The sequence below is a fragment of the Desmodus rotundus genome, chromosome 9 (genome assembly GCF_022682495.2).
Source record: "Desmodus rotundus isolate HL8 chromosome 9, HLdesRot8A.1, whole genome shotgun sequence".
Taxonomy (NCBI): Eukaryota; Metazoa; Chordata; class Mammalia; order Chiroptera; family Phyllostomidae; genus Desmodus; species Desmodus rotundus.
In genome coordinates, this window is record NC_071395.1 from 46698453 (window position 1) to 46715332 (window position 16880).

The 16880-nt window shown below is 42.4% G+C and overlaps 1 pseudogene; it reads left to right on the forward strand.

The window, feature by feature from the left end:
- The first annotated feature begins 7130 nt into the window (after positions 1–7130).
- LOC128779228 (olfactory receptor 7A10-like) lies at positions 7131–7963 on the forward strand (annotated as a pseudogene).
- Positions 7964–16880: the final 8917 nt, after the last annotated feature.

A 16880-nucleotide genomic window follows, 5' to 3' on the forward strand; every position in this document is an offset into this window, starting at 1 on the left:
AGATGGTTTCACAGGAGATTTCTACAAAGCATTTAAGGAAGAACTAACCCCTATCCTTCACAGACTATTCGAAAAAATCCAAACTGATGGAAGACTCCCAAACTCTTTTTATGAAGCCAACATCATCCTAATCCCAAAACCAGATAAAGACACAACGAAGAAAGAAAACTTCAGGCCAATATCGCTGATGAACATAGACGCTAAAATTCTCAACAAAATATTAGCAAACCGCATCCAGCAATATATTAAAAAGATCATCCACCATGACCAAGTGGGATTCATCCCAGGGATGCAAGGATGGTACAATATTCGCAAATCAATAAACATAATACATCACATCAACAACAGCAAAGACAAAAATCACATGATCATATCAATAGATGGGGAAAAAGCATTTGATAAGATACAGCACCCATTTCTGATAAAAACACCCAGCAAAGTGGGAATAAAGGGAGCAGTCCTCAACATAATAAAGGCCATATATGAGAGACCTACAGCCAACATCACACTCAATGGACAAAAACTTAGAGCTTTCCCACTAAGATCAGGAACTAGACAAGGATGCCCTCTCTCACCACTCCTATTCAACATAGTATTGGAAGTCCTAGCCACAGCAATCAGACAAGAAAAAGCAATAAAAGGCATCCAAATTGGAAAGGAGGAAATGAAACTGTCACTGTTTGCAGACGACATGATAGTGTACATGGAAAACCCTATAGACTCCACTCAAAAACTACTCGACCTAATAAATGAATTTGGCAAAACAGCTGGATACAGAGTCAATACCCAGAAATCAAAGGCATTCCTGTACACCAGCAACGAAACTGCAGAAACAGAAATCAGGAAAAAAATCCCATTCGATATAGCAACAAGAAAAATAAAGTACCTAGGAATAAACCTAACCAAGGAGGTAAAAGACCTGTACTCAGAAAACTACACAACACTGAAGAAAGAAATTAAGGAAGATACAAACAAATGGAAGCATGTACCATGTTCATGGATTGGAAGAATCAACATTATCAAAATGGCCATACTACCCAAAGCAATTTATAGATTCAATGCAATCCCTATTAGAGTACCCATGACATATTTCACAGATATAGAACAAACATTGCAGAAATTCATATGGAACCATAAACGACCTCGAATAGCTGCAGCAATTTTGAGAAAGAAAAACAAAGCAGGAGGGATCACAATACCTGATATCAAACTGTATTACAAGGCCACTGTAATCAAAACAGCCTGGTACTGGCATAAAAACAGGCACATAGACCAATGGAACAGAATAGAGAGCCCAGAAATAAACTCAAGTCTATACGATCAATTAATATTTGACAAAGGAGGCAGGAGCATAAAATGGAGCAAAAACAGCCTCTTCAACAGATGGTGTTGGGAGATCTGGACAGCTACGTGCAAAAAAATGAAACTCGATCACCAACTTACGCCATACACGAAAATAAACTCAAGATGGATAAAAGACTTAAATATAAGCCGTAACACCATAAAAGTCCTTGAGGAAAACATTGGCAGGAAAATCTCAGACATTCCACGCAGCAACATCCTCACAGACACATCCCCTAAAGCAAGGGACATAAAGGAAAGAATAAACAAATGGGACCTCATCAGAATAAAAAGCTTCTGCATGGCTAAAGAAAACAGCACCAAATTACAAAGAGTACCAACAGTATGGGAAAACATATTTGCCAACGATACCTCAGACAAGGGCCTGATCTCCAAAATATATAAAGAACTCACTCGACTCCACTCCAGGAAGACAAACAACCCAATTAAAAAATGGGCAAAGGACTTGAACAGACACTTCTCCAAGGAAGACATACAGAGGGCCCAGAGACATATGAAAAGATGCTCAGCATCACTAGCCATCAGAGAGATGCAAATTAAAACCACAATGAGGTAAAATCTCACACCAGTCAGAATGGCCAACATAAACAAATCCACAAACAAATGTTGGAGAGGATGTGGAGAAAAGGGAACCCTTGTGCACTGTTGGTGGGAATGCAGACTGGTGAGGCCACTGTGGAAAACAATATGGAATTTCCTCAGAAAACTAAAAATGGAACTGCCCTTTGACCCAGTAATTCCGCTGCTGGGATTATACCCTAAGAACACTGAAACACCAATCCAAAAGAATCTGTGCACCCCAATGTTCATAGCAGCACAATTTACAATAGCCAAGTACTGGAAGCAACCGAAGTGCCCATCAGCAAACGAGTGGATCCAAAAACTATGGTATATTTACACAATGGAATTCTACGCAGCAGAGAGAAAGAAGGAGCTTATACCCTTTGCAACAGCATGGATGAAACTGGAGAGCATTATGCTAAGTGAAATAAGCCAGGAAGTGAGGGACAAGTACCATATGATCTCACCTTTAACTGGAACATAAGCAATAGAAGAAAAAAGCAAACAAAATATAACCAGAGACATTGAAGTTAAGAACAATCTAACAATAGCCAGGGCGGGGGTGGGGGGTGGGGGCGGGGATAGTGGGAAGAGGGTATTACAGGAACTACTATAAAGGACACATGGACAAAACCAAGGGGGAGGGTGGAGGTGGGGGAGGGAGGTGGGTTCACCTGGGGTGGGGTAGAGGGATGGGGAGAAAAGGCATACAACTGTAATTGCATAACAATAAAAAAAAAAAAAAAAAAAGAACTGTAACCAAGCAAAAAAAAAAAAAGAAAATTTGCCTATGGTGTAGGTAATACTTGTAAATGTTTCAGAGATAGAGAGAGAGAGAGTGTGAGAAAGAAGAAGAAGAAGAAGAAGAAGAAGAAGAAGAAGAAGAAGAAGAAGAAGAAGAAGAAGAAGAAGAAGAAGAAGAAGGAGAAGAAGAAGGAGAAGAAGAAGAACGGACAAAACAAGAGAAAGAGAGGGAGAGAAAAGGGAAACATTCATGTGGGAGAGAACGATTGTTCTGATACACCTGCATGCACCACCACCAAAAATCAAATTCCCTTCCCCTGACTTGAACACAGACACAGCCTTACTACTCCAAGTGTGGTTCACAGACTAGCACTAGCACCTAAAATATCAACACTGCCTGGAACTCGTTTGATTCAAAGAACCCCTGCGTCCACCAGGACCTGCATTGAACAGTAATCCTGGGTGACTTATATGCACCTTGATGTTGGAGAAGTGCTGGTCTAGACTAGGCTTTCTAGCTTCTCATGTTACAATAGGGGTGGGATAATTATTTGTGACGGATACTGTAGGTGGTTAGCAGCCTCCCTCCACACATTGCCAAGTGTCTCCAGGGGCAAAATCATCTCAGGTGGAGAATGACTGGCTCAGAGTTTGAAAATTGGAAGCAACCTGACAGATTCCAATCAAGGCCCATCCTTCACTCAGTTCATAAGTTTGAGCAAATTACTAAACCCCTTCCAGCTCCATTTCTGCAAAGGGAAATGGAGTTTGTGTTAGTAATACCTCAGAGAATGGATTTTTCAAAAATTTAAATAAAACAAAATCAATAAGGTACTAGGCTTAGATTATATGGATCAAAGTGTATATCTCATAATAACAAATATTTTTATAATGAGGCACTAAATGATAGCTTGTAGCCTGTGATATAAGTAAGAAATTTCTAATTATTTTGACAAATGTGTCAGGAAGGAAAAGAGTGTGTGCCCAGGACTGCATATCAAAGGAACAAAGCTCTCCCCTCATTGAAGAGGGGATAGCAATGCTCTGGAGACATCAGGGCTGTGGCCCCCTACAAATCAGTGCCTTAAGGATCAAAGGGACCTGGTCCTGATGGGTTCCACAGTCTCAGACTGTGGAGAAAATGGTAAGTCACTGTTTGAATAAGTAGTAGGTGGTAAGACCTCAGGGAAGCAGCTGAGATCCAAGACAAGGAGTCATAATATCTGAATCCACTGGGCTTCTCACATGGTCTTTTGGGATCAGAGAATCATTAGGAAAAAATTTCTTTCTGTTAATTCCAGAGGCCCAGAGGGAAATCAGGCACTTAGATGTAGGAAAAAATACAAGGGAAATGTGCCTGCTGAGCAGATACACAGAGACAATAAATATCTCCCCATGCAGCCCCTGAGCTTCTACAGTGTTGGTGGACAGGACATGGTTGTTTCTGTTGATTCCTAAGTCTGGCTCAGGAACTGATGCTGATTCAGTCCTTCCTGCTGTCTTCCATGGCACAGAGCTTCGGTCTCCATCATCCACCTTCCAGGGAGCAATTCTGACTGGCACACGGACCTTCCTTTCAGAAAACCCATCCAGGGGAGTCTGAGAGCCTGGTAGATACATCAGGAAAGGGTCAGAGAGAATGGAACCTGAGAACTTTTACAGAGTCACTAGGACCCTAATCAGCCAAGCCCCAAGACCTGATATCTCTGTTTGTATTCTTGGTTCAGGAACTAATTTACACTTGATTTACTTAATTAGTTAATAAGGAGGCATCTGTTTGAATCTGCACTCCAGGGCCAAGTAATGGGATTGGGCGTCCAGTGGGAAGACGCTATACAATGAGTGAGATGCATGAAATGGCTACAGGAAAATGAAAACACTTGTGAGTGGTTTTCCTGTTTGGGGAAAAGTAAATGGAGCATTGGGTGTGGAGAGCAGTGCAGTGAAGTGAGAGTGTTTGTACTAAATTTCTAAGACTCGGTGTATTTAAGCATGTTGTGTATTCACTGAAAAGATCCAACCAATGAGGTAGACAGCAGCAGCAGTTAGTGAGGCAGATTGTAGTATCTTCTCTCATGCTCAGAATTCACATGAGAAATATTTAATAAGTCTAAAAGGGAATACTAAATAGTTTTATCTCATTACTGGCTACATATATTTTCAGGTTTGCGCCCTTTTACTTTTATATTAAAACAGTTAGTAGAAATTCCTAACCCACACTTGGGCTTTTCCCGCAGTGGTCATTTTTCTATGCTTTAAATGAGAGATTCTGGCATGCTCTTGAGGAGTGTAAATTGAGGACTGACCAAATTCTACATAAAGAGTATAGTGAGCTGAGTAATAATAGTTTTGACAAATCAGTGATGAAAATCTTAAGGTCACATATTATACCTTAAATCTTAATGACACCAAGACATCGTAGGTCACAGCGTTTGCATTTATGCCATGAAGACTTCACTGTACCATCTAATGGGATAGAGTATCTCCAATCATTTCACTATTCCTTTTCTAGTTCTCTTGGATTTTCAAAGTAAAATGCCTACCCAAGGAAGCTAATGGATGGAGACACTTAATCTCAGGCCCTCCAACATATGTTACTGGATGATTGACACTATTGGATTGCCAAGACTGCTGGGAAGTGCTCCCACACCAGTCGTTCTCAGTGAGCACAGATATGGCCGTACAGTTCTAGGTATCAGAGCCTGGCAGAGTTTCACTGGTTAATCTCCAGGTGACTTCAGGGCTGGGTTCCCTCTAGAGGCTAATCTAAAGGGGACAATCTAAAGGGGACAATCTCTTTTCTCATCTCCAGTTTGTGTTCTGACCACCTGCATTCCTTGGCTCAAGGCCCTTCCTGCTTCATCAAAGGCAACAGTGCCGCCCTTTTTTCTGCATCTAGGGGAGCACTGTGCTGACCTTAGTCTGACTGGATGATCCTGCTCATCTGTTACCTTAAAGTCAGCTGATTAGCAGCCCTGTTCCATCTGCTACCTTCATCCTTCCCTTGCTATAAAAAATAACATATATCAAGGTACTGGGATTAGGATGTCGACATCTTACAGAGGTCTTTATTCTGCCTGCTAAAAATTGCTTTTCAGAAGTGCATTGTTCTGTGTCAGTCAAGATCCCTTATATAAGGTAAACACAGATTTAATCACAGCCTCTGGAATGAGTGAATACACTCTTCTTTCAAAAGGACACATGGACAAAACCAAGGTGGGATCACAGGTGGGAGGTGGGGATGTTTGGGGTGGGGGAGAGTGGAGACAACTGTACTTGAACAACAATTAAAAAAAGAATACCTCCATGCAGATATGATATTTGGATCACAGGAACTAAAACAACCTGGAACAGAACCACAGCCTTTCTTCCCAGACAGCAGTCCACAGACCAGGACTTGCAGCATCAACACCACCTGAGCACGTGTCAGGAATACAGCTTCTCTAAGCCTGAAGGACCTGCTGAACCAGATTCCACATTTGAACTACAATCCAGGGGTCTTCATCTGCACATTGAATCTAGAGAAGTACAGGTGTAAAATAGGCTCTGTCATCTTTTGCCATTGTCGTTTTGGGAGGGGTAATGATTTGGGGGGGGGGCTGTGCATGAGTTGTGGATGTTCAGAGGTACCTCTTCAGGCATTGCTAAGGGCAAAACATTTTCTGGTTGACCCCACTGCCTAGAAGCAACCTGAAAAATTATAACGAAGACCCATCACATGCTTTGATATTACCTTTCAGCAAATCCTTAAACCCCTTCAGCTCCTGCCTAAGGCCTTGTTACTGGCCATTCCCTCTGCTAGGCACACACTTGCCCACATAAGCTTGATCTCCCTCCCTTTCTCTCTTGAATTCTGTGCTCAAATGGCACCTTGCTGGCAGGTCTTGCTTAAAAACCTATGAGATATAGAACACCCTAGTCACTTTCTCCTTTAGACCTGCTTTTGTTTTCTCAAAAAAAATTTGCCACCATCTGTAATGTTATATTTATTTCTTTTATTTCCTTCCATATTCTTTCCCCAGTATTGGCTTGTGCAGACTTGTGCTTTTAAGCACCCTCCACCTCACAGCCCAGACAGTGCCAAAGACAGAGTCAAACTCAATTTGTATTCCTGAAATACATGAAATATTTATAATTAACACTGTAATATACCAGATACCTTAGGAAAAGCAGATTGGGACAAAAATTACTATTCTGAGATGACACAGAAAACTCCTATAGCAGAACACATCCATCCCAAAATACAGAAATTAATTTCTTCACTGCAAAATATAAACGGTGCCATCAAAGCTATGCAAATAATACTGGCTTATATGAAAATTACTCCTGTTCTCTTTCTCCTTCTTGAAAGTCAGCTCCACCTCATGGCAGCAGGGAACCTTACAAGAGTGTCAGAATTTCTTTTTCTGGGACTAGCAGAGGAATCGGAACTGTAACCACTCCTATTTGGGTTGTTCCTCTCCATGTACCTGATCACTGTGTTGGGAAGCCTGCTCATCATCCCGGCTGTCAGCTTAGACTCCCACCTCCACATGCCCATGTACTTCTTCCTCTCTAACCTGTCCTTGGTAGACATCTGCTTCACCTCCACCACCATCCCAAAGATATTGCTGAACATCCAGACACAAAGCAAAGTCATCACCTATGCAGGCAGCATCACTCAGATGTGTTTTTTTACGTTCTTTGCAGGGTTGGATGACTTCCTCCTGACCGTGATGTCCTATGACCAGTTTGTGGCCTTCTGTCACCCCCTGCACTACTTGGTCATCATGAACCCCCAGCTCTGTGGACTGCTGTTTCTGGTGTCCTGGATCATAAGTGCCCTGGATTCCTTGCTACATGCTTGATTGTGTTGCTGCTGTCCTTCTGCAGAGACTTGGAAATCCTTCACTTTTTCTGTGAACTCAATCAGATGACCCAACTTGCCTGTTCTGACACCTTTCTTAATAACATTGTGTTATATTTTGTAACTGTGCTACTAGGTGGTGATCCCCTGGCTGGGATCCTTTACTCTTACTCTAAGATCATGTCTTCCATATGGGCAATCCCATCAGTTCAGGGGAAGTATAAAGCGTTTTCCATCTGTGCATCTCACCTCTCAGTTGTCTCCTTATTTTATGGTACAAGCATAGACATGAATTTCACCTCTGCTGGTACCCACAGCTCACAGCCAAGTACAACAGCCTCAGTGATGTACACTGTGGTCACACCCATGCTGAACCCCTTCATCTACAATCTCAGGAACAGAGACATAAAGGGGACTCTGAAAGATTCTTTGGGGTATCAGGTAAACTAGGGATCATCATCCTGAATCAGTAAATGTGACTTTGATTTCTTCTCAGAGAGGAAAACTAGAAAGTGTTTCTTTAATCAGATTGTGGTTTGCAAACTTGCTCCTTTTTTTCTGTGTTGTAATTTCCATTTCTTTGACTTCAACTTCTCCATACAAGTTGTTATCATTGTATTAAGCTTTATGTCAGACACTTTCTCCCTTTCTCCTTATTCTAAGCTGAACAAAGTTTTCCCCACCTTGATCAGAACTTTTTGTAAATTACAGTTTAGTTCAGAAAAATATGGATCTCTTAAGAATCACATCATCTGAGATGATGTACATTGTTGTAAGTTGTTCTTGTTTTATAGATAGAATACTCATAAGTTGTATTATCATGTGGAATAATTTCACTTTGTTTTTCCACACCATTTATATAATATCATTCCAGGAAAATATGAAACCTCGACTTTAACTTTTGTGCCCCTCATTCTTTGTACATCAGTACATTAGGGGCTCTTCCTGAGGATGTAGACTTGATCATTTTTCCCTGTAAGTCTCAGCCTGTTGACAGTGATGCTACAGGATAGGAAGGCCAGGGCACTGGCCTTGGGTCCTGCTACTTGTTCCTCAGACCACAGTGAATGTGGTGGCTGGACAGCATCTTGTGGTCCTTATTATCATTGCAACAATCATCATGGAACTGTGAAAACAAATTTTATTATTCTCAGGTCCTGGAGTGTCACAGCATCCTGAGGGTCACAGAAGGTCTCTGAAAGGGGGGTGAGGAGGATGAGGGAGAGAGAGAGAACAGATTTAGTTGGGTCAGGAGGCTTTGGTGTTTCCCTAGCAGTCATAACATATGGCTGGCAGTAGGATTATTTGACAGGTATGTCTTTGAAACAGATGTCTCATACATTAAAAGTGTAATGTCAAGCATTTACACTAGAAAAATGCCCCTGGGCTTTATAACCAGTCTCCCAGTTTTATTGTCTTATTCAGCTCAGTGTCCAAAATATCTGCCATACTACCTGGAAAATATTGATTATCCAGTATACAAGGCCTGTCTGGTAGGTATTCGGCTATGTAACATGAAAAATAGAGACATTTATTGAAGAAGATACAAGATACAAGAAACATTGTACATCGGACAATGATGCCTCAGTTTCCTTCAAAGTAGGTACCTTGGGACCTCACACAGTTCTCTCAATAGCCATCAGCTGCCTCATTGTATTTTCCTGAATTTCATCAATGGTCTGAAATCTCTTTCCTTTCAAAGGTGATTTAAGTTTTGGGAAAAACCAGAAGTCACAGGGCACCAAATCTGGGCTGTAGGTAGGCTGAGTCACCTGGATGATTTGATATTTTGCCACAAAACTCTGCATGAGACGTGATGCATGAGTGGGTAGGTTGCCCTGCTGAAGCTGCCAATCACCAGTTGCCCATAGATGCAGCCTTCTGAATCCTCTGAATAGTTTCCATGGAGGAATGTTCAAGGTTAAGGCACATTTTGAAGCAGATTCGTTGCTCTGCTATCTCAGTCATTTTGAAAGCTACAGCCACACAGTACACATGCTCACTCAACAGTGTATACTGCCCCCACTGACCAGTACAATGAAGTCATCATTGTTCACATATGTGCATTCCTTGGCTGCCAGGTTACGTCGATGTTGCACAAACAGTTCTCATTATATTAACAAGGCTGGATGTTTTCAGGACAGACCTTGTGTATCCCCCAGTGGCTTCTATTTGGATATGAGGCAGGATAGAAAGGAGTTAGGGGAAAACCCAACAAGTGGAATGAAGAAGTAGGAGCAGACATCCTCTCACCAGAGACCCCCACCCACCCAATTCAGTCATAATCAAAGAGAAATCAGTTTATGGCAGGGAGACCACTCTGGTAGGTATGGAAGTCAGTCCTAACTAAAAACAATGGGGTAGATATGGGGAACCATTCCAAGCATGGGACATGTGGCTCAGCCCCCACTCGGAAAAGCCAGTGGGGAGCGAGGTTGGTGGGCAGGACCCATGCCCATGGATAGATGTTCTCCTGTGGGAAATCAGGTCTGCATTGTATCTAGACTGCTATGAGACTTCCTCTTGCTAAAACTCCCTCACCCTGAATTGAGGCAGCAAATGTTTACTAAGTATCTTTATCTTCCTAAAATCTGAGCTAGACCTTCCAGGTATGGAGCATAACCGGGTTTCGACCACTTCTCCCTTTACATTGCAAATATCCTTCTTAGATGTATTCAGCAACATCATCCTCTCCTTTGTCTGCGAAAGATAACCACCCAAAACAAACCTATGCATAGTAAATGAGGACCATCTTTGATGTAAGGGCCCTAGAAAAGCAATAAAAGCCTCTCAAGGCAAGGGTCTAGGCGCTCTCCTCTTGAGAGAGTGGCCGCACCGTCCCTTTTCCTCCACAGGACTCCGTAGTCCATGTGTATTTGTCTATTGCAGCCACAACATGGATCCTGAGGGCTGGGATCCGCATCAATTATCAGCTGGGGAGGTGAGGGGGGAGAATTGGGTAAAAGGTATAGAGAATAAGAAGCATAAATGGTAGGTACAAAATAGACGGGGAAGGTTAAGAATAGTATAGGAAATGGAGAAGCCAAATAACTTTTATGTATGACCCACTGACAAGAACTAAGGTGGGGAAATGATGGTGGGAGAAGGGTACAGAGCTGAGGGGAAAAGGGGGAGAAAAAATGGGACAAATGTAATAGCATAATCAACAAAATATATTTTTAATAAAGAACCCATTCAAGCTACTCCACAAATTACCACATCCCGGGCTCCTGCAGTCACCCAGCCAATAGCCCAGTCAGCCAGCAGCTCAGCCAGCATGTATATAAGCTTAGAGTACTTGGGCTTCCTGATCTCTGTATCCCACTCCACCAGCATCCAGGTTGGCTGTGCATCTGAGGGTCCTGGCTGTGGTAATGAACAGGGGTCTGGCAGGCATAGAGGGCATCCAGAGCCAGAAAGCATCTTCGCAATGTCTGAATGACTGCCTGGCCTCCTACCAGGAGAGGGTGAGAAGCCTGGAGGCTGATAATTGGAGACAGAAGAGAAAAGTTCGGAAATACCTGGAAGAGAAAGGACCTTAGAACAGAGACTGAGGACATCATTTCAATTCCATCAAGGACCTGAGGGCTCAGATCTTTGCAAGTTCTGTGGACAATGCCAGCATTGCTCTGCAGATTGACAATGTCTGTCTTGGTGCTCTGAAAACATCAGAGTTGAGTGCAAGATGGAGCCGGACTATGAAGAGAGGTGTCAATGGGCCCAGAAAGTTCAATATGCCTATTTTATGTATTTACTAGAGTTCTTACTTATTTGAATTCAAATTCGCTAAAAGTAGAATGACTCAGTTTATCATGCTTTCTACTGTAATATATAGACACTTTCTCTTTTGTCCATTTTCTCACTTTCATAAACTTTTTCCCAAATTTGAATCAAAAATATTTGGAAATTCCATTCATTTCTTGGGGCCATATGGACTACCAAAGAATAATTTCTTCTCAGCGGGTCTCAAGAATTTTCCTTCATGTTACTGAAAGAATATTCATGAGATGTATTACCCATGTGAAATAAACTCTACTTTTTAACTAAGTCTGTTCATATGATGTTTCCACAGGGAAATGTGAAATACAGTTTCCACTTTGGTCTGTCCTTCTAGTCTGCTTCACTCCCTTAACTATTCTTCCTGATAATGTGGGCTTTCACATTCTGCTGATTTTTCACTGGACTCCTGCTTTTATTCTCTCATTCAATTCGTTGTCTTCACTACCTACCATTGTCCCTGGCAAACACTGATTATCAAATTCGAAACTCCAGGCAGAGTCCGCACGGAAAGACAAATTTGTTAAATAGATTGACCTAATATGAGGTTTAGTCAAAATTGACCTTAGAGCTGGGAACGCATTACTTATTTGAATACTCTACAAAATTTTTTTTTTTCATGCTGTGATCTACTCCTGATGCATAGAAGATGAAGTCTATGTGCGAGAGCCTATTTTCATTGAGGTAAAGAATGGTTAGTGGAAAGGAGAAGATGGTGGGGAGGTAGGTGGGAGCAGAGTCCACTTCCCCCTGTGCTTGGGTGAAACACGTGGCTGATCTGAGGAACAGAGAGAACAGCCAATGGTATTCCAGCATATGTGAAGACTGGACACCAAAAATTATACAGGACATTGAAAAATTAGATGGTAAGAAGAGTGCTTAAGGACAACAAGGTCCCTGGGACCAGCGCTGGGACCAAGGTGGCTGAAGCCCCAGGCCTGGCACCCACCCGCGCCCACCGGGTCTGCTGCAAGATTCTTGGGAGAGAGCCAGGCTGGGCTGTGTGAGAGGCCAGGTGCTTGTTTGGCCAGGGGACTTGAGTAGGAGGAATTTCTCAAAAAGAAAAAAAAGGGTAGAAGATGGAAGGCGAGATAGGTGGGAGCGGAGTCCACTTCCCCTCAGCACCAGTGAAACGCCTAGCTGATCTGAGGAACAGAGTGAACAGCCAATGGCATTCCAGCATATATGAAGATTGGAGACCAAAAACTGTAGAGGACATTGAAAAATCAGACGGTAAGAAGAGTGCTTAAGGACAATAAGGTTCCTGGGACCAGCGAGGGGACCAGGGCTGCTGAAGCCCCCAACCGGGGTGGCAGGGTCTGCTGCAAGATTCTTGGGAGAGAGCCAGGCTGGGCTGTGTAAGAGGACAGGTGCTTGTTTGGACAAGAGGGCTTGAATAGGAGGAATTTCTTGAAAAGAAAAAGAAAATAGAGGCACTCGGGGGCTGTTTAGAGAATTCTCCGCAGCAGCCTTGGCCTCTTGTTCCCCCACTCCCTCAGCCCCTGGACTGTGAACACCGGATAAGCAGCCCCAGCACGCACCTGAAGCCCAGGTCAGTGTGCACCCAGATCAGCGGCCAGGCTGCTGGATGCACAGACCCAAACCCCTGGGTGGGTGCGCACCTCGATCAGCGGCCTGGGCGCCCACACGTGAAACCCCAGGTGGGTGCGCACCCAGATCAGCGGCCCTGTTGCCTGGGCGCACAGGCCTAAAGCCCAGGGTCAGTGTGCATCCAGATCAACTGACCTGGCGGCCCACAGGCAACCACGCTTGAAGGAAGCACTGTGACTGAACACTTCCCACCTAGCCCCTGTGCACAGAGCACTGCAGGGCCTACTCCCTCTTTAGAAGGAAGGCAGAACGCCCAGCAGAGGGGAGCTGCAGGGTTACGGGAGACTGCAGTCCCCGGAAAGACTTGATTCAGTAGGGGGATGAACTACCCTGAAGGGGTGCTGAGAGTCCCTAGCATCTAGGACAGCAAAGAGCAAGAAGGTGGAGTGTGAGTTGCCCCTAACTGGTGCACCTCAAGGACAGCACAACTGGTGGACTAAAGGTCTAGGGGGGAGCAGAAGGACCATGAGGAACTGGACTGGAGGCTGGACAACAGCGAAGAGTATGGCACAGGAAGGGAGAAAAGTAAAACCAATCCCTCCACCCACCCCCTCCCCTTTCATAGACAGAAAGACCAGCAGCCTGACCTGACCGGTTTAAAGCCAGCAGAAGACTTCTTTTAAAAAAATTCCTTCTGCCTATCTGTCCTTCTTTCTTCTTTTATTCCTTCTTCCTTCCTTCCTTTACTTTTTTATTACTTCTTCCTGCCTTCTTTTATTTTTTTATTTTAATTTTTGTTAACATTCCTTCTTCTTTTCATTCCTCTGATCTTTTTTTATCCCTTCTTCTTTCCTTCCTTCCTTCCTTACCTTTTCTATTCCTTTTTCCTTCCTTCCCTTTATCTTTTTCTTTACCCTGTTTTTTTCTTTTTTTTTCTCCTTTTCCCACAGGTGAGAAAATAAAACCTGGAGCTTTGAAAAGACCAGAGTTAGACCCAAACAGGAGTCATCATAATAACTGAGACAGTGAGACAAATTTAACTTTACTACCCCAGAGAACTTGCAAGGTGGGAGCGGTGAACACCACTACACCTGCTGGAAGAGGAAACCCACCAACAAACGAACCACCAACACATAACAACAGAAGAAGGTGAAGAAGGGAGTGGAAGCCACACTAACCTCAATCCAGGACTGATCTGGAAATACAACTAAATAGTGGAGAAATTACCAAGAACAAACAACTGAAAAAGAGCGAGAGAGAAGCCTCAAAACCTTGTACACAGAGAAGAATCAGCTTCAACACAACCAGTCCACACCTGCACAATAGAATACAAGATGTGGTGGACAGAGTGGCCCTCAATAAACCAGCACGAGGGAAGGACCCACAAAGGAAAGACCCAACAACAGTCAAAACCCAAAGACATACAGAGGGCCAACATAAACGACAGCCCAAGACAAGCGAGCTCAGGAGATTAAGGAGACAGCACCACTAAATCCCACTGGCTTCTACCATAGAAGTTCATACCATACACCCAGGGAGTCAGAATACATCAATTTAAGAAGCAGAGGCTAACAAGAAGAGTCTCACAAACAATGGGAAGACAAAGAAACAAGCATCAAATGAAAGGAAAGGAGGAAGCCTCAGAAAGAAAGCTAAATGAAATAGAGGTAAGTCAACTATCAGATACTGAGTTCAAAGCAATAGTTATCAGGAAGCTCACTGAGCTCACAGAGAACTACCAGAAACTACAAGGAAACTACAATGAACTCACTGCAAACTATATCAACATGAAAAAGGAAATAGAAACTATCAACAAGGGCCAAGAGGAAATGAAGAATACAATTTCTGAACTGAAGAACACAGTAGAAGGATCAAAAGCAGACTTGATGAAGCAGAGGATTATATCAGCAAACTGGAGAACAAAGTAGAAAAAAACACCAGAAGAAGCAAGAAAAGGAAAATAGGCTCAGAAAGAATGAAGAGGGATTAAGGGAAATGCAGGACAACATGAAACGTAATAATATCCACATAATAGGGATACCAGAAGGAGAAGAAGAAGAGCAAGGGATAGAAAACCTGTTTGAAAAAGTAATGATGGAAAATTTCCCTAATCTGAGGAGAGAAAAAGTCACCCAAATCCAGGAAACACAAAGAGTCCCAAGCAAGAGGAACCCAAAGAGACCCACTGCAAGACACATCATAATTAAAATGGCAAAATTCCAAGACAAAGAAAGAATCTTAAAGGCAGCAAGGGAGAAACAGGAAATAACCTAGAGGGGAGCCCCAATAAGGTTAGCAGCTGACTTCTCAATGGAAATGCTCCAAGTCAGAGGAGAATGGCAAAAAATATTCCAAGTAATGAGAACCAGAGGCCTGCAACTAAGGCGAGTTTATCCAGCAAGGCCCTCAATCAAGATAGAAGGCCAAATAAAGAGTTTCCCATACAAAAGAAGTCTACAAGAATACACCTCCACCAAACCAGCTCTGCAAGAGATGCTAAAGGGACTGCTTTAAGGAAAGGAAGGAAAAAAGAAAGAGAGAGGAACACGGGAATGGAAAAATGGCAATGAATAACTACCTATCAATAATAACCATAAATATAAATGGATTAAAGGCTCCAATCAAAAGATATAGAATAGCTCAATGGATAAGAAAGCATGACCCACACATATGCTGCCTACAAGGACCCACCTCAGGACAAAAGACGTACACAGACTGAAAGTGAAGAGCTGGAAACAAATTTTCCAAGCAAACAGACAGGAAAAAAAAAAAGCCGGGGTAGCAATATTCATATCATACAAAATAGACTTCAAAAGAAGGGCCATAAAGAGAGACCCAGAAGGTCACTTCATAATACTCAAAGGAAGAATCCACCAAGAAGACAGAAACATTGTCAAAATATATGCACCCAACATAGGAGCACCCAAATACATAAAATCTTGGAGGGTTTCAAAAAAGATATTGACAGCAACACAATTATAGTAGGGGATTTTAACACCCCACTGTCAAAAATGGACAGGTCTTCCAAACAAAATATCAACAAAGATATTATGTCACTGAACAATACCCTAGATGAAAAGGACTTAATTGATATATATAGAGGCTTTCATCCCAAAGAAGCAAAATACACATTCTTTTCAAAAGCACATGGAACATTTTCAAAGTGGACCACATAATAGGACACAAAGCAAGCCTAAACAAATTGAAATCATATCAAGCATTTTCTCTGACCACAAGGGACTGAACTAGAAACCAACCCCAAAGGAAAAAACCAAAAACACTGAAAATCATGGAGATTGACTAGCATACTATTAAACAATGAGTTGGTCAAGAACGAGGTTAGGGAAGAAATCAAAAACTTTCTGGAAACAAATGAAAATGAACTCACAACAACTGAAAACTTATGGGACACAGCAAAGGTAGTCCTGAGAGGGACGTTCATAGCAATACAGGCCTACCTTAAAAAGATGGAAACATTTCAAAGAACCTAACCCTACGCCTACAAGAACTCAAGGAACAAAACAACAAAGACAGCCCAGAGCAAGTAGAAGGAAGGAAATAACCAAGATCAGAGCAGCGTTAAATGACATAGAGACGAAAAGAACAATTCTAAGGATCAGTGAATCCAGGAGCTGGTTATTTGAAAAGATAAACAAAATTCACAAACCCTTAAGTAGGCTCATCAAGAAAAAAAGAGAGAGGATCCAAATAAACACAATTAGAAATGAAAGAGGAGAGATTACAACTGATACCACAGAAATACAAAGGATTGTAAGAAATTATTATGAAGAACTGTATGCCAAGAAATTTAAAAACCTAGGTGAAATAGACACATTTCTAGGAAAATACAATCTTCCAAAACTGAATGAAGAAGAGGCAGAAAGCCTGAAAAGACCAATAACAGCAGATGAAATTGAAGCAGTAATAAAAAATAGTCCTGACACACAAAAGCCCCAGACCAGACAGTTTCACAGGAAAATTCTACAGAGCATTTAAGGAAGACCTAACCCCTGTCCCTCATAGACTATTCCAAAAAATC